Source organism: Lonchura striata, chromosome 4 (assembly GCF_046129695.1).
Source record: "Lonchura striata isolate bLonStr1 chromosome 4, bLonStr1.mat, whole genome shotgun sequence".
Taxonomy (NCBI): Eukaryota; Metazoa; Chordata; class Aves; order Passeriformes; family Estrildidae; genus Lonchura; species Lonchura striata.
Genome location: NC_134606.1, coordinates 33,882,290 through 33,906,617, shown reverse-complemented (window position 1 = coordinate 33,906,617; position 24,328 = coordinate 33,882,290). Strand labels below are relative to the sequence as shown.

At 37.3% G+C, this 24,328-nt stretch overlaps 1 protein-coding gene across 5 annotated transcripts in view; it reads left to right on the top strand.

The window, feature by feature from the left end:
• Positions 1–22,805: 22,805 nt before the first annotated feature.
• The window catches only part of TENM3 (teneurin transmembrane protein 3), a 1,282,397-nt gene continuing 1,280,874 nt past the window's right edge, over positions 22,806–24,328 (top strand). For all 5 annotated transcript variants that reach the window (XM_021548380.2, XM_021549050.2, XM_021548299.2 and 2 more), the window contains exon 1: positions 22,806–23,175. The gene's annotated coding sequence lies outside the window, so the exon portion shown is untranslated. The remainder of the gene's footprint in view (positions 23,176–24,328) is intronic.

Here is a 24,328-nt window from a genome sequence, read left to right as displayed (position 1 = left end):
AAGTGAATAATTCAGTCAAGAAATAATACCAAGAGACATTTTCAGAGCTCACAAAATGTGCTATATTTTCAGATGGCTGATGACTCTTAATAAACTCCATCCAGAAAGCAGCTTTGCTTTTCAGCTTAAATAATTTATTAAAATCAAACTTTTTTTTTTTTAATAAAAGGCCTCTTTATTATATATGTATCACGAAAAAACTCTTTATGATACAATATACTTTGAAGAAAACAATCACATTTTAATAATTTTCCAGATGGCAGCAAGGAGATTTACAAATGGGAAAACAGATATGTTAAATATTTTGCTCCTGTCTTGAACTTTTCCTGAAAAATTCTAAAAGAAGATTCCTTAATGTTCTGAATTTCTAAAGTTTCAAATCTATAAAAGATTTAAATTACAGTAAGCAAATTCTCACCTTTTACATTTTCCAGAAATCTGAAAACAATATAAACTTCTTGAAAAGTATTGCATACTCAGTCTTTACATTTACATATTCAGTCTGTGCTTACAAAAGAAAATAAAAGGAAGGTAACTATGCAAAGATAAAGAAGGAAAAATCCTACTTGCTTCTTGACTAAAACATTAATTGTAGTAGCAAGAAAACGTTCTTTCTCAGCCCTTTGCCACATGTGGGCATGCTCAAGGATTTTAGTTGGAGCCAACAAATCATCATTTACTTTCTCTATCTCTTTTCAAGGCATCACTTGGGGCAGACAGACTTTGAAACCTTTTTATTTTCTCAAGCTGGGGTAGACTAGTCTTCAAATAGCTACCCTTGTCAAATGTTAACCTTGCCAACACTTGCCTGGTAGCTGTAATGTTATGATGGCATCCTAAAATAAATGTTTCATTTTTCTTTATTTATAAATAGTTTTAATTTTAATATTAATTCAATTTTCAGAAGCTGTCCGGCTAGTAAGAAAATTTATTTCACATTTCTTCCTAAAGTTATTTTTAACTGGTTGGTTTGGATCTTTATTCATTTAGAACTAGCAAGTGCAAGTTACATTTGACAGACTGGTTTTAGGTTTTTGTATTCATTGTTGATCGATTCCCTCCATTATGAATTATTTTCCACCTCTTACTGAAAACATTTCCAGTGTGTTTTCAACAGTCAGAACCATGTCTGAACTATTCAGCCTCTCTGGCTTGCAACTGGTCACTTTAGTTGCAGGCCTTTGATATAATTTCAGAATGACTGATATCTTTGAAAAAGGAGACTAATGAAAAGGGAATAATTAATTAAAAAAAAAAAAAAAAACTAATGAAAAGGCAATTCCATTAAAAAATCAAACACTCATATTTACATGGGAATATTCTGCTCTAAGATCCTTGTTGTTTATATAGGCAACATGAAGATCACTGGTGCCAAAGTGTCACAGAAAGCTCAGTTAAGATGCTGGACAAGTATAATTTTTTTTTCTACTCTTATACCTTCTCCTATGGCCTGTGAGAAACTAGACTCAGTAGACTCATGAGATTAGACTAAGTGGAGCTGTGCTTTCACATTACAAAGATTTTTGTTATGTTTCTACCACTACCCATTCCCAAATATTTGTGGGAAGAAACATCTATGAAATAAAACATTGAAGTATTCCTGCACAGCAAGTAATAAGTGAACACAATAAAACTGCAAAACTCTTTAAAATAACAATATTTTAATGGATTTTTTAAATTATCCATGTTAATTAATAGATAATTAACACAATTCAGCAATTTTTCTGTGATTTCAAACAGTTTTATCTCCTTCTTTGAATTCAAATTTTTGAAGTACAAATTAAATAATGCCATAATGTTGACAGGCTGATGGAGATGAGCACTACCCATGGAAGAATTGGAAATTATACCTATTTCGAGCTAGAAAACAGATTTTTTATATTTCACGTAGTTTTATCTCTTTGTTAGAAAAAATGTTTGTTATTATCCTCTGGGTGGTATTTTTGTAGCTTTTGTTTTGATATTAAAGTTATTAAACTTGCCTCTTCTATTCTCATTACCAGAATATTTTATGGGTAAATCCACTTAAGGAACCTATTGTGCTTTCTGATCAAAGTGGAAAATGAACCCAGGTTATAATAAGCAATTTAATTTTTAATGAGCTGATTGAGACCCAAGGTCATAACAGAGGACAGAAACCAGCCAAACAAAAAAACCCAAACAACAACAAAATTTCCAGCACAGAACACTAATGATAGCACACTACACATGACCAGGGCAAAATAATATTTGGCAAACTACATCTAAGAACCATCACACTTGTATTTTTTATTTTCTTTCAGAACCTTGACTAGGTCTAAGTAAGGTGTAGCATATTAAATAATACAGAAGCACATAAAAATGCATGAGACTTGTTTTCTGAAAAGAACTTAGCATGGATGTTTATTGAATGTAAATTTCCCAAGCTCAAGTTTAAATGCTACAGCTACAAACTGAACATTTAACCCTCTAATATATTTTATAACATCTTAGAAGGTATTAACTACTGTCTTGGAGAATAATTCTGCCAGAATGCAGCATGTAACTTCCACTGATGTTCTTGGGATTTGGCTTTTCAGTCTTCAGAAATACTAAATCATAGGTAAAGAGAATCTTTACTCAAACGTGATGTCCTTGCTTTCTTTGCAGCTTGTAAATTAAGTAATGCCATTTTATTATTTTTGAATACAGCCTTATTTAAGATTTTACATGGCATATCTTTGAGTTTTTACTGGTAGACATTCTTACAGCTTTCTTTTTCTCTAGCAGTAGAAATATTTATTCCACTAAGCCCTCTAGTAAGCACTTTATGTCCAAGACACACATCATTTTACCTTGACAAAACTGCTCTCTGTATTGCAAGTAATGTCCTTATGAAACACACTCTGTCTCATTAAAGGAATATAAAATTTAAAATTAAATTAGATATACCTTTACACCTAGCAGAATATAAGCAATAGAGAAGATGCTAATGAGTTCTGCAGGTTCTACAGGTAGTCCATGGATCAAGTCCAGCCCACAGGATGCTTTCATCTGCTTTACTGCCTTTTCTCTAGGGAAGAGAAGCAACTATTTGAGCAGCTAATTGCTGCTGGCCCAGCCAAGCACTTCATCATGGTACTGTCACTGCCTCTACTTTCCTAGTGGGAAGGGAGAGGAAAGAAGCAAAGAGGGTGGAGAAAACTGCCTCCATCGAAAGACAAGAAGAAAAGGTACCCCTGCAGAGCTCCAAAATAATTCTTTCTAAATGGCAGTAGAATGAAACCCAGAAATAGACACATGCCCATGTTGATATCACCCAGCAAAGCCATGAACTGCAAAGTTCATGAATGTCAAAGAATCTAAATGAAGTGAAGTCCAGCTCCTGCAGCTGTTGTGGTGACAGTGACCCTGTATGAAAAATTTACTCACTTCCTCAAAGCAGTTTTTCTTAGTAAAATGTCCCTCCCTTCCTTTCTGTCCATTACTAATAGTATATGCCAACTCAGTTCAATCAAGAGTTGGACAACAGAATAAATATAATAATTGGCTGTCTCGTAAAGTATTACTGAAGAAGTATCTAATGTATTTCCTCCATCTTCAGGTGAACATTGGAGGAGGAGAGGAGGAAAACAGTCCTAAGTGACCAAGAGGCTTCCTATGAACTACAGAGCACAATTTGAGAACTGCTAACATACATGGTCAGTTATTTAAATACATATTAATACACAAAACATTAATATGAATGTCATCTTATGCACCATTTGTATATTATATTACCCATTTCAGCTGTGCTGCAAAAGTGAAATCCCACTTGTTAGCTATACAGGAGCAAGGCATGGTCTTATCTCTCCTAGTAATAAGAACAGCTTGTCTTAACAAGTGTTTACTGAAATGCATCAAAGGATGTTTTGCTTTTTCTTTGCCTGGTGTTTTTCCTTCAATTTTGTTTCAAAACAACTTACCAGACAGTGCCTCTGAGGTTTTGTCCACACATTTATTATTTCTGCAAAAAATTAGAAAGAGGAGAAGAAAAAGAAGAAAGAGGAGGAGAAGAAGGGAGGAAAAATGAGGAAGGGGAAAGGAAAGAAGGAAGAAGGAAGGGAGATTGATTCCCAGTGAGGATGTTTTGTTTGCTGAAAGAATCTAAAAGAATGAGGGGGGAAATGGAAATGATAAAAATTATAAGGAGTAAGTGAAGAGAGAACTGATATCTCAATGTCTGGAGATGACATCAAGTTAACCTAAGTGTTTAATTTGTTGTTTCAATAGAAAAGATGTTGTACAAAAAGATGATAGGATATAATTTTAAATATGGTGTACATATGCATATTATCCATTACTTGCACAGTGCAAGTGTCTTTACTGTATTTTATCTGTATAATATTATCATAGTGTGTTACTCTTCTGCACCTGGAAGAGACGTCATCAGTAACTCACCAGCAACAGAGTAACAGGATTGGAAGGCTGCTTCCATCTTCTTCTGAAGGTGCACAGAGGTGGACACATTGCTTCACCAGACATGCATGCATTTGTACTTGCCAAACTGATGTTAGAAAAGCTTTACAATAGCTCTCCACTTGCTTTAAAAAAAAACTGTCAGAAAATCCTTTTTAATCACTTAGTTTTTAACTGTTTAAAATATCATCCAGCATATATGGATGATATATATTTTTATTTAAGTTGTGCCAGATATACACTGATTATTTTGTTTAAATGCTTCATTCTGAATTAAAATTACATTTTGCTTTATTTTTGGAAACTTCAAAAGATGAACCTTCTTTCTGTTTTTGTTTAGATAGTTGTGGTAAAAAAACCAGACTATTTCCTCAATCAAAAACTCTAAAAACTCTAAAAACTAATAAACTGTTTGCTGTTATTTTACTCTTCAATTCCTCTAACTTATCCTGAGCTCTTGTCAATTTTTAGAAACTATTCCTCTGTCTTCAAGTGTTTTTGTGGATTTTAGATTGTCAGCTGAAAATACAAACAACAAACCAGCAGTTGCAGATAATAAGATTTGACAGTAGCCCAAATTACATACAGGATAGATGCCCAAAACCATGTTGGTCATGATGGAAGTAGGTGTTCATTAACACACAATGTAGTGACAAAATTGTATAAACACACTCTAAATTAACATAAAAACAACATAATTCCTGAAAGCACTCTGGAGTAGCATTGAATCTGGAGAAATCAATACCATTTAGTAGAGAAAAGATGCTCCAAACCCAATCTGTATTTGTCAATATCAACCTACTCAATGCAGTTTCTGTTCCTGTAGTATGTATTTCTTGCATAGGTAGGAGAGTGACAGCACACATATCTTTTCACTTGTTACAGGATGTAACCTTAACAAACTTAATATCATACTGTGGCAGCAAAAGTGTAGAGTAAAAATATCCTTAGTCACAGTTCTGAGAATGACAGAAATTTGTCATAGACTGAAATTTGTAGTCTCCTGTGCTTAAAATGCCAAGTAGACTTGTCAAATTTTTCAATCAAAAACGTTATTTCTTTTATAAAGTCTTGACATTGAACCAGTACACTCAGTGACTTTGTACAATACAAGTTTGGTAAAGGCATGATGGCAAATTACTTTTGAAAAAGCAACACAAAAACCACATGGTCTTCTCACCTCATCTGAAATCCGGAGGCAATTTCACGGCAATTCAAAGATACCAGCAGTATCTATTACAAATTATCATGATGCAAACTGTGATAATTATTGTGGCATTTCTTTTCTCCAATGCTAGGAAAATACCTAAAGTGATGGAATCAAGTTGTTTTGTGCAATCTGTCTTTCCCAAACTTGCATGTAAAGTTATTAAGAAAGTAGCACTACACACAATCCTTTTCAAATAGCATCAGTTCAAATTTCTGTTTTCACTTGCTGACCATTGACCTAACTAAACACTTTGACAATGTGAATTATAGGGGACTCTTGAAACTTTTGCAGACCCATGTATGCCTTACAAATTTTACTTCTGACATATCTGAGTCTCAGTAATAAGATGGTGGTTAGATAGGTAGAAAACTGAAAGAAATCTTTAATAAGATAAAGAGTTTCTGTACTCTTTTACACCTTCTCCTATTGTGCAGATGGAAGCACTTTGTGCCACTGGCAGAGCTATATTTATTCCGTTTCTTACTGATGCAAGTTGTTCAGTCTGCAGACACGTGTGGCTGATTTCTTCATTAGGGAGCTTCTTTTTGCTGATGACTGTGAATTGGTAGCTTACTCAGTCAATAACATTCAATTTACTATTGATGACTTTCCTTGGGCACACTATCCCTCCACTTTTTCTGTGAAGGTAAGACAACGGATGCACCAAACCAACTAACACAGCAACACAGGCACATGTACTCACATTTTTGCGCTTGGGAAAATTTTCTGAAGCCTATGGTATGCTTTTCTAGTTTGTCATTGTTCAGATAGAGACACACTGTGAAAATGCTGCCACGCTGCATAAATCCTAATTTGAAATACTAGAATATAAACCATGTAGCTTCAGTACCAGGTCCCAGAGATGCACTGAGCACTTTCTCTCACAACACTGCAATGTGCTCATGAGACACAGGTCATTCTCCCCATATGGGAAATTCAGTTGCATAGGCAATGCTTCTAACTATACCTGGAACATACACCTGCTAACTATACCTGTTCCTAAGGGCACAATCCCTTAATAACAACAAATGTTATTTTTATACTCATGTCCTGATCCCAAAAACTTGTCTGTAACTATGATTAGACAATATGGTCCAACTCACAGATAGTTATGATTATCTTTTGGTGCCTTCTGCCAAGATAGTTGAGGAACACTACCCTATCCATTGCAACATGATAAAGGTATACTATGCAAATCTGAGCATAAGGCAGTTTACAGCATAACAGACTCAGTATTTGTGGCTAATTCAGATTAATTTATGATGCCTTTCTAAAGTTTCATAATTATATTTTGCACCACAGCATCACAGGCTTCCCTGTTCCTCAAACGGAAATGAATGAACTCTCCTGCATTCACTGGGCTGATCAGAGCAAGAAAAGATATTGGTGGGCTTTCAGTTAGCCTTGTATAAAGACTTGTAGTCCTTTCAAAGGAAAAGAGCTGGACTGTCCTCCTCTCTTCTGCTACAATATATTTCCTGTGACATCGATGTGATTTACAGATTGAGTAATGGGGTTTCTTTCAGAACATCTGGGATAGCCCAAGGGTTCCTAGTAATCATGAGCCAAATGCCCAATCATATTTGAAAGAAGCTTAAAATCATACAAAACACAACACAACATTCAGTACTTTTCTTGAAGCTTTTCTCTTTCCACAGATCAACCCCTAAGTAATAAACTTTTCTGATGAAGGCAACAGAGCTAATGAGCTTTGCTACACCATCAGCCTCCGGTGTCTTTAGTGACTACAAAGCAAGAAGGACCGTTACAAAACTTTAAAAGGTTAAATATTCCATTTGCTCTGGGTTAACTTGGGTAAAATCCACACACATTCTTCTGAGTGAAAAAATTTCTACAGTCTAAATGAAAGAAGTCACTGTAGTCTAAGATTAGATCACTGACACCTCCTGAAAAATATTTTTTATCCAAGTTTATTTCCTAACTCTTTTCTGAGTGATACAATAATATTGATGTTTAATGGCTCTCCTGTTTGTTTGTTTGTTTGTTTTAAATAAGTTCCCTTTTATTGTATGAATTTTTACATCAACTTAGTGAATGACTGAAAATATAAACTTTTCTTTTAAGGAATCAGTTTGTGTGGCAGTACTTTAAATTATAATTTGACCCATTATTTTCAGTGGAATGAGGCTGCTTAAGAAAACACTCTTCCTCTATATGGAAATTTCAGGTGCTTGAAAATTCCTCAATATAAAGACATAGGTACCTTAAGATTCTGAACTTTACTATTGCTACATTTAGTATTGTCTATCTCATCCATGCCTATTTACTCAGACTTTCAGATCCAATATTTGCTGCATGCTTCTTAAGAGTCATCATATATTCAGACTTTGAATACTGTCTTGCAGTACTGTTTTACATTACATTAAATAAAATACAAAACGTGGTAGAATTTATATCTTCTACGGCTTTCAGATGTAAGAGACTGGAGTTTGCACTTCACAGTCAATGCAAGAAAGTGAGGAGCATGTAAGGAGCAGGGCTTCCCTCTGCAGAACTGAAGCATTATTAATGAGAAAACATGCAGGAAATCAATAGAAAATCCAGAAACAGAATTATTCCCTGCTAGTTTCATACCAGGAAGAAAGCCATTCCATCCCAAAAGTTAGGGGTTTTCCCCTTTAACTTTATTGAAGACAACTTCCTTGCATTGGAACATGGAATACATATTTCTTTCTGGAGGACTCTCACCCAGATTCTCTGAGGATTTTTGAAATTTAATTTAAATTAATGACTGTCTAAATCTTTGTGAGGCTCTCTTTTCAAAAGCTAAAAAGGAAAGAAAACTCAGGTACAATACATAGTGTTTGAGAATGTACTACTGCTGCTTATAGACATTCAGAGAAAAATGTCTTTTTGAGTCTTTGATGCTTTCCAGTAAGGAGGGATGGAAATGAAACTGTCACTGCAAGGAGTTTTCAAGCAGAGATTTGACACTTAGGGGAAAAACAAACAAACAAACCAGAAAACCAATCCCACCACATTAAAAAAACATTTTAAAAATCCTATTAAAACAGAAAACTGGAATCTAGTAAAGTCTTTCTTAACAATCCATGGAGTGATAACGTCAGAAAGCAAATAGTGAAAGAAACATGCTCCTTCACACTGTGTTGCAAACATGTAAACTGAACAGGAAGTCAATCCACAAATATTTGATCCAAAAGTTATTTGCTTCTAAAATACAAACAAATATAGTAAGTGCTGCTTCTTGCTAACCTTTTGAATCTAAATATGTTGGTACATTTTTCTATATTTGTTTCTTCAAAAGTTACTGTATAAACTCTTCAATATTCTGCATGTGCTCCAAAATTTAAACCATAAAAATGTCTTTTTCCATTTTTTCCTGTTTTAATCAAATAGTTAAAATAATTTTTTTCTTTCAGTCATTAACAAAAAAAAAAAAAAATGGAGCGCCAAAAAACAGAATTGAAAAAATAATGTAATAATGAAATGTTAATAAAAACTGTTTTCCTAGTGATTTCACATGCAGATCTGTAGCTTCACCTACAGGAGGAGCAAAGAGAAGAGAAGGGAGATTAAAGTGTCTTAACAGCTGTAGCTACTGGTTTTAAATCAACTTTTTTTTCCTCCTCAATATGTGATAGATTGTGTAATATTTCCTGTTCTGTGAAAGAAGAAAGAAATACTCTGAAAAACATAAATTCCAGTGAGAAGATAAACATATCTTTCCCAGAAATCCTAAGATGATTTCTAAATTCTTAAATGTTCTTAAGGTTCTAAATGTTCTTAATTAGTGATTCGTTGATATTTTTGTAAGTGCTACAAAGTAGAATCTACAATTTTATTTAAAAGTAAATTAAAAGGGTTTTAGTCAATACCACTTTATCTATTGATTTTGATTTTTACATGACTTTGCCCTTTAGCCACTTTTAAAATGGAAAATGCAATATGTTAAATATATACACTTGTTTTGACATAAAGATAAATTATCTTATTTCTGTAATCTATCTCAGCTTTGGACAGACACAGGAAAATTCCTGGGAGGCAGACAGTGGGTCTTTGAGGCAACATGCAGTGCTCTGAAAGTCAGAACACAAATAACCTTGATATGAGGAACAGTAATGGTCTCTGCCAATTTGTTGAATTGCATCTCTTTTCAACTCACATAACTTCATTGGCCTGGGTTAAGCTTGAAGTAGCTCTTCCCTCAAATTCTCATTTCTTTAGCACACTCAGGCAGTGACAGCTGTGTCTCTTTACAAAAAAAAAAAAAAAACAGAGCTGGGTATCAATATATGGATTTAATATGAACTTCTTTTTTTCAGTATCTTGGAGATGTTAAAAATGTATTTTGAATTGGTAAATAGACAGGATCAATCAACATGTGACAGGTTTTGAAAGGATTCACACTACTTTATTACCTTGAAAAAAAACAAAAGGAAGAGTAAAGAAAGAGCATAAGAAATATGAGGAAAAGCAGTTAATTGAAGGACCAGTGTGTAGGAGGTCAATGACCAACTACTACTGAATGTAGTAGCTTGAAAATGACTATCTAATTTAGATCAGATCACAATCTAAAAAAAATAATTGCTAAGTGGGATTGTTTCCTTATACTCTGCATAATCATTGGCTGTAGTAGATTTTTTTCAGTGTTTGTTTTTTAATACATTTAAGAATTAGCTGAACAATAAGCAATACAGAACTCGGCACTCCAATTCTCCCATTGTCTCAGAGCACATCTAAGCTTTTCAAATTTAATTTTTTGCTTCTCTTGTTCATGACAGATTTTGTCAGACTTCGACACAGTGGAAAGGTGGAAAGGACAGAAGGGGATAAAAGCAATTAACTTACTGAAATAAAATAATCAACTTCATACCAAGCACTAAGGGACTTCTTACACAGCTATGGCATTACCAGTACCCGAGTGAGGAACTTCTAAGCTATCTGTTGCCACTCTGCCAAAACAGAGATTGTATTAAAGATGTGTCCCAGATGCTTCACGCTCCATGGATGCAAAGCAGTCATATGGATCAGTGTAGAGCAACCAGGACGGACACATGAAAAAAGATCTTTTAGAATTTATATATTAACTCTTGATCTGATAGTAGTATAGGTGTAGAACAACTACAGCCATTGTAATTAGCCCTAATTCTGAACCAGCTTTTATTTCCATTACTACCATGATTTCTTTATTTCTCATTGCACTATATATATATAGGAATTACCACAAATCTGTAGAACAATGCAAATCAACAGAAGTACCAGGATCAAAACCTTTGACTAGATTGATCTTGACAACTGGTATGAACATTTATAGGGGAACAGTCTAACAACATTGTGGATGCCATGCACATGACACTTCCACAATTTAAATATTATATGTTTGTCTGGTGGCAGTAACATTGTAAAACGTAATTTGGATTTAGAGACCTGAAGTATTTATTTCCATGTTAACACACTTTTATCTGATATGACTGTTTTCAGTAGCAATACAATGGCATTGGACCCAGACAAAAGCTTAGGTATGTCTTAATTAATGTTCTGTTTTCCTTTGAAGTTCTTTGCAAGAAAAAATAGTCTAAAAATTTTAAGAACTATAAATATACATATACATAAGCATCTCTACAGATATAAAAATATAAGCATACATTTGAGAAGACCTTAAATATGCCTCACACTCATGTCTCTATGAGTACAATCATTCTAGCAGGAAAATGCTATTATGTAGCTAGAACATGTAATTTGTATAAATAACTTTTGAACTACAAAACACAGTACAAGTAATTATGCATAAATAATATGCATAAATACTGTCATTTTCTTGCACTTTTCTGTAAATACAGAGTGTCTAAAATTTTATATTTGAAGAATTTTACTAATTCAGTTTAATATATTTCATTTTATATTTATGTTCATTGATTCTAAAGAATATATCAGTTCATACCAGTTTTTTGAGGTTTACAAGGCATAATCATTAAGTATGGACAATATTATATTGATATTTTCTAAAACTAACATAATTACTAGCAGAATCTCTGCTTTCCTCTAAACTATACTAAAATGTTCTTTAGTCCATATATTTCTGTATATCAAGCACTGTCCTACAGATGGAGAACAGCTCGATGAAAAAAATCTGTGCACAGGACTATAAAGAGAATGATGAAGAGGAGATGAAATAGAAATTATGTCTATCCCACAGATAAGAAAAAGACATAATATTACTGACTTACAGGTGCCATTCCCCACAAACTTCCACAAAGACTTCCCTTGAATTCCATTTGCCATTGAAATAGCAAATATTACACAAGGCTTTTACGCGACAATCAGATATTTTCCCTTTTTGTTCTTTTAAAGTCTTCCAAAAAAGCTTTCAAATGTCAGTCCATATGATCTATGGACAAATATGGAAGGATTAGATTTGTACACAATCTGTCAAGGTACCACACAAATTTTCATAGAATGATTCTATATAGAAAACATTACTTTCTGAATGCAACTAGAGATGAATTTACTACAATTTTACTTTTCATTCTATAGAAAATCCCAAAGCTGAGCTGAATTAATGAAGTGAGTGGAATTTAAAATAAAAGTTCATCTGATGTCTCCTGGAAAAGTCATATTACAAAGGATGTTCCCCAGCCAGATACCCCTCCTTCCCTCAGTTAAGGGAAATTTAGAAAGTTACTGAATTTTCGTTAAGAATACTTAAGTACTATAAATCAATGAATAAATATACTGATCCATATGTTATAAGCCATAAATATACTATTTTCCTCTGTCATTGACAGATACAATCTTTCTTTTGTATAATTCAATCCTTCTTCCGTAGAAAGGAGCATAATTTCTGGCAGGTTAAAATGTAACATGTAAATTAGGAGGACTCCACAGCAGACCATGAAAAAACATATAACTAAAGACATAAACAATTCTTGAAAGTGTAAGTAAAAGACAAAGGAAAGTTAAGAAAGGACTGGTGGAATGGCTGGATTTTAAAATACAATATGGAAAAAAACAAGTAAAGACTTTATTTTTTCACTTTTCTCCAGAGGATGGAATAAATCATGCCCAAATATTCTGAACATTAACAAGAAGAAAATACTGGAACAAACAGATAAATTGAGAGCTGTACTTCATTAGGTCTAGGTCTAGTTATTCACAAATTCTGCAGGAGCCTTGGAGTTATCTGGCTGAACTGTGAGTTCTAATGCAGTAGTTAAGAGAAAATGAAAAAGGCTGCAGGGTAGCAAATCTACTTATCCTAGGATAGCTATGACCCCAAAATCATGAATAACAGCAGTCAAAAATTATTGCTTTTTTAAAAGGCTATGATATAGGAAAACATTAAAAACCAATTAGTAATTTCTGCCTAATTTATACACTGAAAGCACAGTTGGAATATCTTCTACTAAGGAGGGCTAAAATATATATTTTGACATTACATACAAATTACATAATAATATTATAATAATTTTTTTCCAAATGTTTTTGACAGCAGAACCTGGGACTGCTCATGAGAGAAGAGGAAGAGTTTTGTCATTAATTAAGCCATGGTTGATTGGAGAGAAAGCAGAGAAATTTAGAAAATGCAGGACAAAGATACCTTGATGGGAGTAAGAAAGAAATAAATATAAGGCAAAGCAAACCATGATTTTACGTGTAGCTGTTGGGCATGCTTGACTGTTCATTAGTGATGGTGAGGTATCAGCATCAAAAAAAAACATCCTTTATGGGGAACTTACTTTGCAACTACCCAATATTTCTTGCTGATGGAAAGTGAGAGTGAAAAAAAAAAAATCTTATGAGGATGATCTGATACTGTACATTTTACTTTCATGTTATTCCAAGGGAAATACAATCATCTAATACAAGCCTTGCTGAAAAATTTAAAAATGCAATAACTACCTCTCAATTTAAAACTTTAACATATCTATAAAATAATTGAGTATCCATTCTAATGCAATTTTAGAATATTTAGTACCTATTTTAATTTAATATTAGAATATATGGACATAACTGTGACCAGTTTTATACATGTGCCAGCTTTAGAATATTCTAAAATCTTTCAAAAATAGTTAAGAAAATATTAGACGGTGAAAGGGAAGCATGGAAAAACACAAGTTTTAGACATATCAGTATAAGAAAAGTGTGTTACATGCAAATTTGGTGCTAAGTATGTGAGTTAGCATGTTGTTCCATAAACCTGACTCATACAGACTTATTTTAAAGAAATTAAAATTGTTTATTTAAAAATCACATGGATCACATGGAACAGAGATTCAAGGACAGAAGGAATCAGATGTATCATAGGCCCTTGTATTTGCCTCAGACTTAAATCAAAATGCTTTATTTGGCTAAAATGTAGTCTGCACCTATTAAAAGACAGATGCAGAGTTTCTTTAAGAACCTGAAGAGGTGCAGAATTTATCATTGTTTCTCTCAGCTCGTTCTAGAGTTGCTCTCATAATGAAAACTAATAACTGTATTACTAAATACTAAACTGTATTTACATTGTAAGGAGTTTTAGTGGCAGTCTTCAGAAAGGCTATGAAGTGTTTCTCCACTAGAATGAAAATTAGACATTTTCTCTAGTTTCCAAGCACTTAGGGCTCTTTTCTATAAGTTTTATACTTTTTGGCTTAATTTTAGTCTCTGGGCATAAAGAGGTGATACAATATTCTTTTATCATTTTTATCTATACTATACATGTGAACAATTTAATCTCTGTTCTTCTAACCACAACTTATTTCTACATATAACAGAGAAAAATCCTTTTAAATGCAATGTGGTGCTTTGTGTATGTGTGATAGTGACTTATCTATTTTATGACCTTTTAATTATTTTGAAAATAAATATTTTCAAGGGTACAGTTCCAGTTTTCAAAGTGTCACTTATGTATCTAATTTCTAAGCATACAACTACTGAGGCAGATGTACAAAAGCACTTACTTTTATCAGACAAACTTTAACATTACCAAAGAATTCATATTTGTTTGACAAGACTTTATCTTCCAAAAACCTTCTGCTTTGAATTCTAGCAGCAATGCTTTGCACTCAAAGCTTTTGAACCGTTATGTATAGAAACCCACCTCACCATTCTATTAACTTCTCTTTTACAACACAGGTCACGTTGCTTAGGTTTCTTTCTTTTTTGTTTTTGTTTTTTTTTTAAGCTTTAATATTACATTTGCTTCTAGGAGTTTCTAGAGTATTCCAAGATTCCTCTAAAATGAATGCAGTATATGTCTGCTTCTGAATTTAGTTCATCTGAATCAGCTGCTTTCAGAATTCATCATAAAAATACCACTTGATTCTTTCCTTAGAAACTAATTGCTTAGAAAATACTTCACCATCATTATGAAGTACAATGCACTCTCTTACTTCTTTCTAGAAACAGAAATGAAATAGATATTGAACACTTTCTTTTTTTCTGTCACTACTAGAAATTTAGTTTTCTTAAAATTTTAATAGTACCATTTATATATATATAAGGAGATACCTTTTTTCATCCTGCCTAATATAATGCAAAATATATGTTATGTCCTTAGCAAAGCCAGAGATTGTTACTTGGTCTGACTTCCACTATACTTCATATCTTCACGTTTGAATCAAATATATTTTCCTGCCTACATTTTACACTGTGATATTATATATGTGTTTTTTCCAACTGATGTCCTTGTACTGTTGCTCAATAAAGTTAGGTTTCAGAAGCTGTTTTCCTCTATCAGGGTACACTGGCTATTTGGCTGGCTACTAAGCTTCCTCTTCTTTAATTTCCCTTTCAGTCACAATCTCATATCTATTTACACTTAATTTCCAACAAACCTAGCTCAGAACATGTTTAACTTTGATAAATTAACCTCTGTCAAGAATCAACTCTCCACATTAACGTCAAGGACCTTCCTTCCACTCTTTACCAACAGTAAGTATGAGCAACTCAGAAACAGTGGTCCAATAGTAACTGTAAACTTTCATTATAATGATTAATTTATCTGGCCCAATAAAGTACAAAGGGAAATGAGTGCATATAGAGTATCTAGTTATACATCTACTAAATTTAATTCCCAAAGAGTAATTCATTTTTTCTTCGGAATGAAAGAAGAGAATTAAAAAAAAAGAAAGAATCATATATTTTAGATTTAGAAGAAAAATAGTCTAACCAGCTTTTTTTTTTTCCCCATACCTATAAACAAATTGTCTAGATACCAAATTTCAGTTAACAAAAATGAGCACATGCAGAAATATTTGAAGATGAGGCAGTCCATGACCAAGGAAGGGACTACTAGGATTTCAAAAAGAAAGTTGTTTTGAATATCCCTATTAAAACATTATAGAATTTAGTTCTTCCATGTGGCAACCTAGCAACTTCACTATATATATATATATGGGTCATGTGTATATAAATAATTCTGCAAACAGTTCATTTTAGTTAATTTTAGCAGTTATTTGTCTGCACACACTGGAGAAATACAGACCATATGTCTGAAAAACATATTAGTTTCAGATCCAACAGTGCTGAATGTAACAAAAGTGTGATTTCAACCCTTTATATGAAGCCAACAGGTACACTAATTTCAGAAAAATAACCAAAATAAAGGAAAATGAAAATTATAACATCTATTTGAAATGTGGTAGAAATCCAAACATTTTCTTTTCTATTTATAAATGTCTAATATTTATAATTGTATCAAAATTCCAGTTGTTAAATGTATTACTTCAGACAAGTAATTTTAATATTTAAGTCCTCTTTTAGACACCTCTGTTATAGATTAGCTACATATGTCTGTTATAGATGAGCTTTCTTTAAATTTTGCTTGTTAACATAAGCCCTCACTATTACAGTGACAGATAGTTTCCATTGCAACTTCTGGATTTCATACATTCATAATCCTTTGAAGTCTTGCTGATGATTTTTTCTAAGAGCATTTTTTTTTTCCCTGAAGTGGGGATAGTTTTGTAAGTCACTCAGTAGGGACATTGCAATTCCAGTATGAGTTGTAGAAGACGTTCCAAAACCATGTAACAGCAGATAGACTGGACCAAATCTAAGACATCTCTCACTCAACACCCCTCCCTGTCAAAAAGCTGTTGTCCATGTAAGGTGAAGTCTAAGGTAGAAAAGCATATAATGAGTATTTGCTTGAAATTCAACATCTGGCACAACAAACATAAAAACAGAGTTTGGGTCAAAAGTTTTGTCTATGTTTTCATATCCTTCACTGTATTCCTTCCTAAGAAAATTTAAGTACAGTTAAAACTGTATTTAACTGTCAAAATATATACTCAAATTGTAACATATGTCTATCACTTTCAGTTATCTCCCTATTCCAGAGAATTAGAAAGGTTGTAATCATCTTTTCCTAGATGTTTACATCAATTAATCTTCTGAGGTTCCCCGTTTAACAGTGTCTATATACTCCTTATATGCCTTTGTCAATGACACGTAGGACAGTAGGATTGAGGGCACCCTTGGCAAGTTAGCTGACAACACCAAACTCTGGTGCAGCTGACACACTGCAGGGAAGGGATGCACTAGGGGGACCTGGACAGGCTCAAGACGTGGGACTGTGCAAACCTCATGAAGTTCAATAAAGCCAAGTGCAAGACTGTGTGTGTGGGGATTGGGGGGGGACAATCCCAGGCACAAATACAGGCTGGGCAGGGAATGGATTGGGAGCAGTCCTGAGGAGAAGGACTTAGGGGTATGGGTGGATGAGAAGATTACATGAGCTGAAAAATGTGTGCTTGCAGCCCAGAAAGCCAAACGTGTCCTGGGCTGCATCAAACATCAAAAGCAGCATGGCTGGCAGAGCAAGAAGGGGATTCTGTGCCTCTACTCTGCTCTCTACACCACTTGGAATCCATCCAGCTGTCTGGGATCCCACATAAGAAAGACGTGGACCTGTTAAAGTGAGTCCAGAGGAGACCACCAAGATGATTAAAGGAACAGAGCACCTCTCCTATGAGGACAGCTTGAGATAGCTGGGGGTGTTCAGTCTGGAGAAGAGAAGGTTCCAGGGAGGCCTTCCAGTACCTAAAGATGACTTGCAAGGGAAAAGGATAGGGACTTTTTACAAGGGTATATAGACTTAGGGCAAGAGAGAATGGCTTTAAACAGAAAGAAGTCATTAGATTAAACATTAGGAAGAAATTCTTTACTGTGAGGATGATGAGGCACTGGAACAGGTTGCCCATACAAGTTGTAGCTGTCTCATTCCTGAAAGTGCTCAAGTCCAGACTGAATGGGGCTTTGAGTAACCTGGTCTAATGGAAGGTGTCCCTGCCTGTGGCAGGGGTGGAGATGGAACTAAATTCCAACTCAATTCAAGCCAATCCATGATTATATGATACCTCAAACAGGATCAGCAGAACATTTATAATGCAATGCACATAAGTTTCAACTTCAGACATGTTTTGCAGTAGGCCATCCATCAATATGCTCATAAATTCACCAGTTTGGAAGCTTTTTTGATTCGAAAAACCCAGCTCTGACCTGGGCAGCACTATGCTGTGGATAAATGCCAGAGGATTATGACAATTACAATATATTACAGTGAATAGTATTCAAGCATCCTCAAAATATGCAAAAAAAAGTACGCTTTCAGCTTCCTTTCTGATGTACACAAAAATTTACCAGTGCATCTGACACAGATAAGAAGCTCCTCCTGGCTGCTGATGGACACTGGTGACGGACACCTGGGGCCACACACAAGTGTTTTATAATTACAATAATAATGGTCCATGTGATAGAATAGAATCATAGAATATATCAAGTTAGAAGGGACCCATCAGGATCATCAAGTCCAACTCCCTGCTCCTAAACAAAAATGAAAATTGAAACCATACAACTTAGGAGCATCATCAAGACTCTCCTTGAACTCTGACATGGTGCTGGGACTACTTCCTGGGGAAGCTTGTTCCAGTGATGACCATGGTCTCAGCAAAAATCCTTTTCCTAATGTCCAAGCTTAACTTCCCATGGACACAGCTTCATTCCATTTGCTTGTGCCCCATTGCTTGTCCAACAGAGAGAGATCAGCACCTGCCTCTCCACTGTGCCCCTTTAGGAAGTCATAGACTGCGATGAGGTCACAAGTTGAAGATTTTCATAGTCACCAGAACAGAAACAGTTTCCCCTTGCAAAGGCAGCTGCTCATTTTTAACTAGAAGCCATTGACCCTGTGCCTACATTTTTCCTTAGAAGAAATAATTTTCCCCTAACCAATCAGGGAAAGCAAGAAGTTGTCAGACCCTGAACTCATTATACAAATATATTAATATAATCTCAACTTAAAGGTTTAGATCACAAGGAAACAAATAATGATCTTCCAACAAAGCAGCCTTTTCTTAAAAGGCTACAGATTTTCTTTTATCCCATCATATGGTGTTTTTTTCCCTATTACATGCCTGTTTATTTGCATCCATTTTCTTTAAAATATAAAACATTAGCACACCACTGATCACTTTTTTTTTGTTTTTATAAACTGGAGAACAGTCCAAAGACTGAATTCTCTAGTAACCCTTGTACAGGGTAAGGTAAATACCATGCACTGATTATTGGGTCTAAAAAACAGAGAATTCATACTTTTTCATGAGTTTGAAATGCTCACAGTAGTAAAATATTTCAAATTTTAGATAGCTGAAAAACCTATTCATTAAATCTTTATAAGCCTGTAATAATTAAGTAATATTTAGTAACATATTAAATGGTATCAATCCATAAATTTAACATACAATCCTGTAGAATTCTTGAGTCTTTGTACCATGACAACATGTGACTTTTGACACAATTTTAAAGCTCAAACTGCCCAATATATTCTTGGTAGTTTACTCAGAGTTTTTCCTGACATATTTATAAATTGTGATCAAAAGCATTTCAGCTACCTGAAAAGAAATTGAAAAAGGAGTGGAAACTTGCTTGTTCAGATGTGGAGGAAAAATCCATCTTTTTTTGTAAAAAGCCTCCTACACAGACAACATGGCCAAGGGCAAAAAAATACTTGTTTTGCAGGAACTTCTTACTGACTAGCTGTCTCTCTTGATATTCGACCAGAACTTGCTCAGATTTAACCAATTTGAAAATATTAACACATACATTTAATTTTCTGCTGAGATCATCAGATGGATTTCTGAAAAACAATATACTTCCTGGGATGTGTAACAGTAGCCACATGCAATGTTAGCAGCTCTTTAAACCCTTAAAAGTGCAATTTAAATAGTCCAAACAAAACCCAGGCCATTATAAGAGAAAATAAAGAAAGCTATTTTTAAGGTTTTATCAGTGTGTGTGTGGGTGGCAGTGGGGGGTGTTTTTATTTATTTTTTTTAGCAGTCTCAATTCTAAGCCCTTTAAAACTCCAAAATGCCAAGTGTGAGATCACAGGGATTTAAGTGATGAAAGAAGTCAATGAAGGCAAGTAAACAACACAAGATGAAATTTTAGGAAACAAAAATTTTATAGCTTTGTCTTCCTTTTTCCTTTCTGTTTTTATTACTTTTTTTATGCCTGCTTTTCTTAACTTTAATTGTTCATTCCTATCCATCTTACATATTTTTCAGTTTCCAAAACACAGAATAATATTCTGCTTGCAAAATTCCAGTGAATATTCAATATATTAAGTAGCCATCAAAATTGGTTATTAGTTTGACTTAGTCAAATCAAAGTTCTTTTAAAGTATATCCAGGAGCCTAATGAATTAAATTCCTTGGACGCAGATATAATATGCTAGTATAGGATCAGTTTTGTTATGGGCTTTACATAACGGCTCCTTTACTTAGAATCTCCATAAAAATAAAGAGTCTTATTTTACATATAATGAAATTGTTTTTTAAACAGTTTTTTTAACAGTTGAAATTTCATCGTGTATTACAGTGTGTCAGACTAAATTTACCTGACATCTCTCAGTGTCTTCTCACTGATGTGCACAACTGTCGTTACAGGTCCTTCATTAATAAAATAGTATCTTCATTAACCTCCCATATTTTGAAAATGTAGACATTAATTCCAGTCAAAGACACTCTGCACTCTTCTGAACAAATACTTGTGGAACACGGATTTTAAAAATTAAAATAACAGGTGGTCAACTTTTTAAATACTGCTCACTAAAGGTTGCCTCAAGTGGGTGGCATTCTTTTGGGCATGGAGCACATTTGTCATTTGCATATCATTGACCTTGAAGCTTACTGGTTACAGATGAAACTTCATCTATTCAAAGCAACCTGCGAAAAATATTCAAATAGATTTTTTAAAAGTGCATTTCACTTTTTAATTTCCTACTGTTCTTCTTCCATTGAGAAAGCATGGTCTGAACCCAAAGGGATTTCCACATCTAGCTTTCATGCTTTTTGTTGCTACATGGCAGTGACTGCTAGATTGGCAAATAGAATAATTGCCTTTGAGAGAGTTCTTTAAGGATGTTAAGAGCATGAACTTCACTCTTTTTAAGTAGCTTCTTAAATAAATGCTTCAAAACAAAGTCAACTATTGATCCAATTCTTTGAATAAGAAGTTCTCCCCATTTGACCATAGCATTTACTACTGAAGATAAAATGTACATTAATCTTTCTAGTTTATTGTCTTCAGTTGACAAAGGTAGAATTACAGAGTTGCAGCACAAAGATTTGTACCGTCTGTTTGAAATGACAAATCTACACAAACCCATTGACTGACTTAAAAGCAATCTTTACATCTCTATATCTTGGCACCTGAACAGAAATAGGAGTATAATTTATGATTTCTTTCCGAGTAATATTATTGAATAACTGTTTATTTTCTAAGCACATTTTTTATTTCCTTGTTTGTTTATTGTAGTGAGGCTTTGTTTTCTGTTTTTATTTTTGTTTTTGTTTTCCCCTGGAAGTGAAAAAGAACATCCAGAATGCCTACTTACTGCCAGGAGAGCAGGGTGGCAGTTTTAGCCAGAAAAAAACAACCAACCAGGTAACACACACACACACACGCACACATACCCTTCCCAAATATTTTGAAGAGTTTGTACCAACTTCACAGATTTTATACTTCTGTCATTTTCCACTGGGATATCTAATTTGAACCCTACTTTCTAAAAGGAGAGAGGTGGAAGAGAAGACAAGAATGTCAATATTCTGTCTGTCACGTGTGTGTATAGCAGTATAAAAACAGCCACTGTGGGACAGTAATATTTTTTCCCACTGTCAGCTGCAACAAGAAATTGAGCTAGGACAGATACTGCAGGAGCAGTGAAATGAATCCTTCATGGAGTCTTACCTTCCCAGCTTTTAACTTATGTTCCCTTTCCTTACAATAACCAGAGCGGTGTACTTGGCCTTAAGGGATGGGCAGGTCAGACCTACAGTGTTGCTCGAGTTGCACGCGGATTTTGGGGGAGAAAAAGGACAACAAACCAGCAAACAAAGGTTCAGCATCTGGTAAGACAGAGGCAAAATAAAGCTTCCGCTGCACTGATCACGCGTAAGCTTGAGGAAAACGAAAAAGCGCTGCACACAAAGTACACTGCGGCTGGCAAGGGTCTCCTTGAAAGCAAGCTGCGTGCAACGCTACCAGAGACGCACGTATGTAAACACACATACAGAGGCACTTACAACCCCGGCTCTGCCCGTATGCGCACACCGCGAGCGCGGCATCCTCTGCTGCGCCCCAGCTCCCGCCCGGGCGCACGTTCCCGGCGCCGCCGCTGCCGCACCGCGGCCGAGCCGCCCCCGTTGCACCGCGGCCGCCGGAGCTCCCCACGGGCGGGAGCTGCAAAACAGCGCCGTAGGGCCCCCGGCTCCTCGCGGCAGCAGCCCGGTACGTGCCGGCTACCCTCTTCCCCTGCCCCTGTCACCCGTCATCCCCTGCCAGGCTGCCCCATCCCTACGGCGACCAGCAGGATCACCCGCTGCCCTATCCCTGCGGTGAGCAGCAGGATCGCCCTCCTGCCCCCGCTGCCCGGTGCGGAGGACGGGGCATCCGGGAGCAGCTCCCGCCCGCTCTCGGCTCTCGCCCGGCAGCGGAGCGGCGGCTGCCCCGCTCCCGCCCGCCTCCGCTCCCGCCTCCCCGCGGCGCGCCCGCCCCTCGCCCGGCACCCGGCGCTGCCGCCGGCCGCAGAGCAGCCCGGCCGCGCCGTGCGACGCGCTGGGACCGGGGCTGTCTGCGCGGCGTGAGGGAGGGGAGGGAAGGCCGGGGAGGGGGGAGGGATAGGGGAAGTGAAAGGGAAGGGGGGGTGTGTGTGGAAGGGGAGGAGGGGAAGGAGGGGGCAGAAATCAAATAAATAAATAACCTCCGCACCAATAAGAGAGGCAGCGGCTGCCGAGAAGGCTGGGATCGGATGGGAGAGGTCCTTCTTGGGCTCTATTTGTTTGTTTGTGACTGGAGCTGCAAAGTTCAGAGCCAAACGTGTTGCTTTCCGGCGGCGGCGACCGCCCCGCTTCACCTGCTCCGCTGACGGGTGCCTGCCCGGGGCGGCCCCGCTGCTCTGCGGGCCCTCTGCCCGGCATCCTGCCTGCCGCTGGGGCCGACGGACGGCAGAGGAGCGCGGGGCTGTGTCCCTCGCCTGCCCGCCTTCCCCTCCGCGCCTGCCGGAGGGCAACGGACAGGTGAGTGCTTCTTGCCGCACTTCTGCCCAGCCCGGCGCGGAGGGTGCCTCCGCTCCGTAGTCACCTGTCACTGCAGGAGATGCTCATTTATCAAACTTTGCCTCCTGTCTGCTCCCGCACCCCCTCTCTTGCCTTTTGCGGGAGGGCGAGTGCTCGGGGTTAATTGGTTTTGCGCAGAGGGAAGCCGCGGGGGGCGGAAAAGGTGGGGGTCCCACTCTTGCAAAGCACGGCTCAGCCTTGTCGGGAGAGGGGTTTGTCCGAGCCGCTCGCCTCTGCTGCCGCTCGGGGCCGCAGCCCGGGGTCCCGCTCCCCACGCGAGTTCGCGGCGCGGAGGCGGCGCGGGAGCCCGGCGGAGCGAAGTTGTTTTTTGCCCTGCAGAGAACCCGCGGGGCCCGTGCAACAGGCAGCGTCCTGCGGAGGGAGGGAGGAGGGCGTCTCTCCTGCCGTCTGGGGTCCAGGCGGCCGCGAGCAGACCTGTGCCCTTTTAGGTAATTCCGCTTTGTTTCCAGCACCTCCAGGGGTTTGCCTTGCGGGGAGCCTGTGCCATGCGGCTGCTTGTGAGCTCTTGGCAGCAGCCCCCGGTGGCATGCCTCCTCTTTGGAAGGAGAGAAAGTTGCCGATGCTCAGGAGGGACGGATACGATGCTTGCGCCCGGCCGCGCGGAAGATGCGCATCGGGGCACCGGGTGGCTTTGCCCGCCCCGCGGTGGCGGCGCCGCGGGGAAGGCAGCGAGCGAGCGAGCGAGCGAGCGGTGCTGCGGGGCGCGGGCGCCCGGCAGGTGGAGCCGTGGGGAGCGGCGGCGGTGATGCCTTAGCTCGGCTTAGGCAGCGCGGCCAGCGGAGCCCGTAGGCGCGGTGCGAAGCGGCCCGGTACCCCGAAGCCGCTGCACAGTGGCCGGAATGGGTCCTTCAGGTGGATGCGGTGCGCGGGGTGCGCCGGGCGGTGCGCGCCTTCCTGCGGGCACTGCAGGTGGACACGGTGCCCTGCGCTGTTAGCGTTACCCCTGGTCACACGCGTATTTTTTCTGCCATTGATGGTCGTTCTGCTTGTCACTGAGTATTGGAAGATGATCAGATTCGAGGGGTATTCTGTCTTAATTATCACAAAATGTATAAAAGCATAATTGCTAAAATTATTCAATAGTGATTAACAA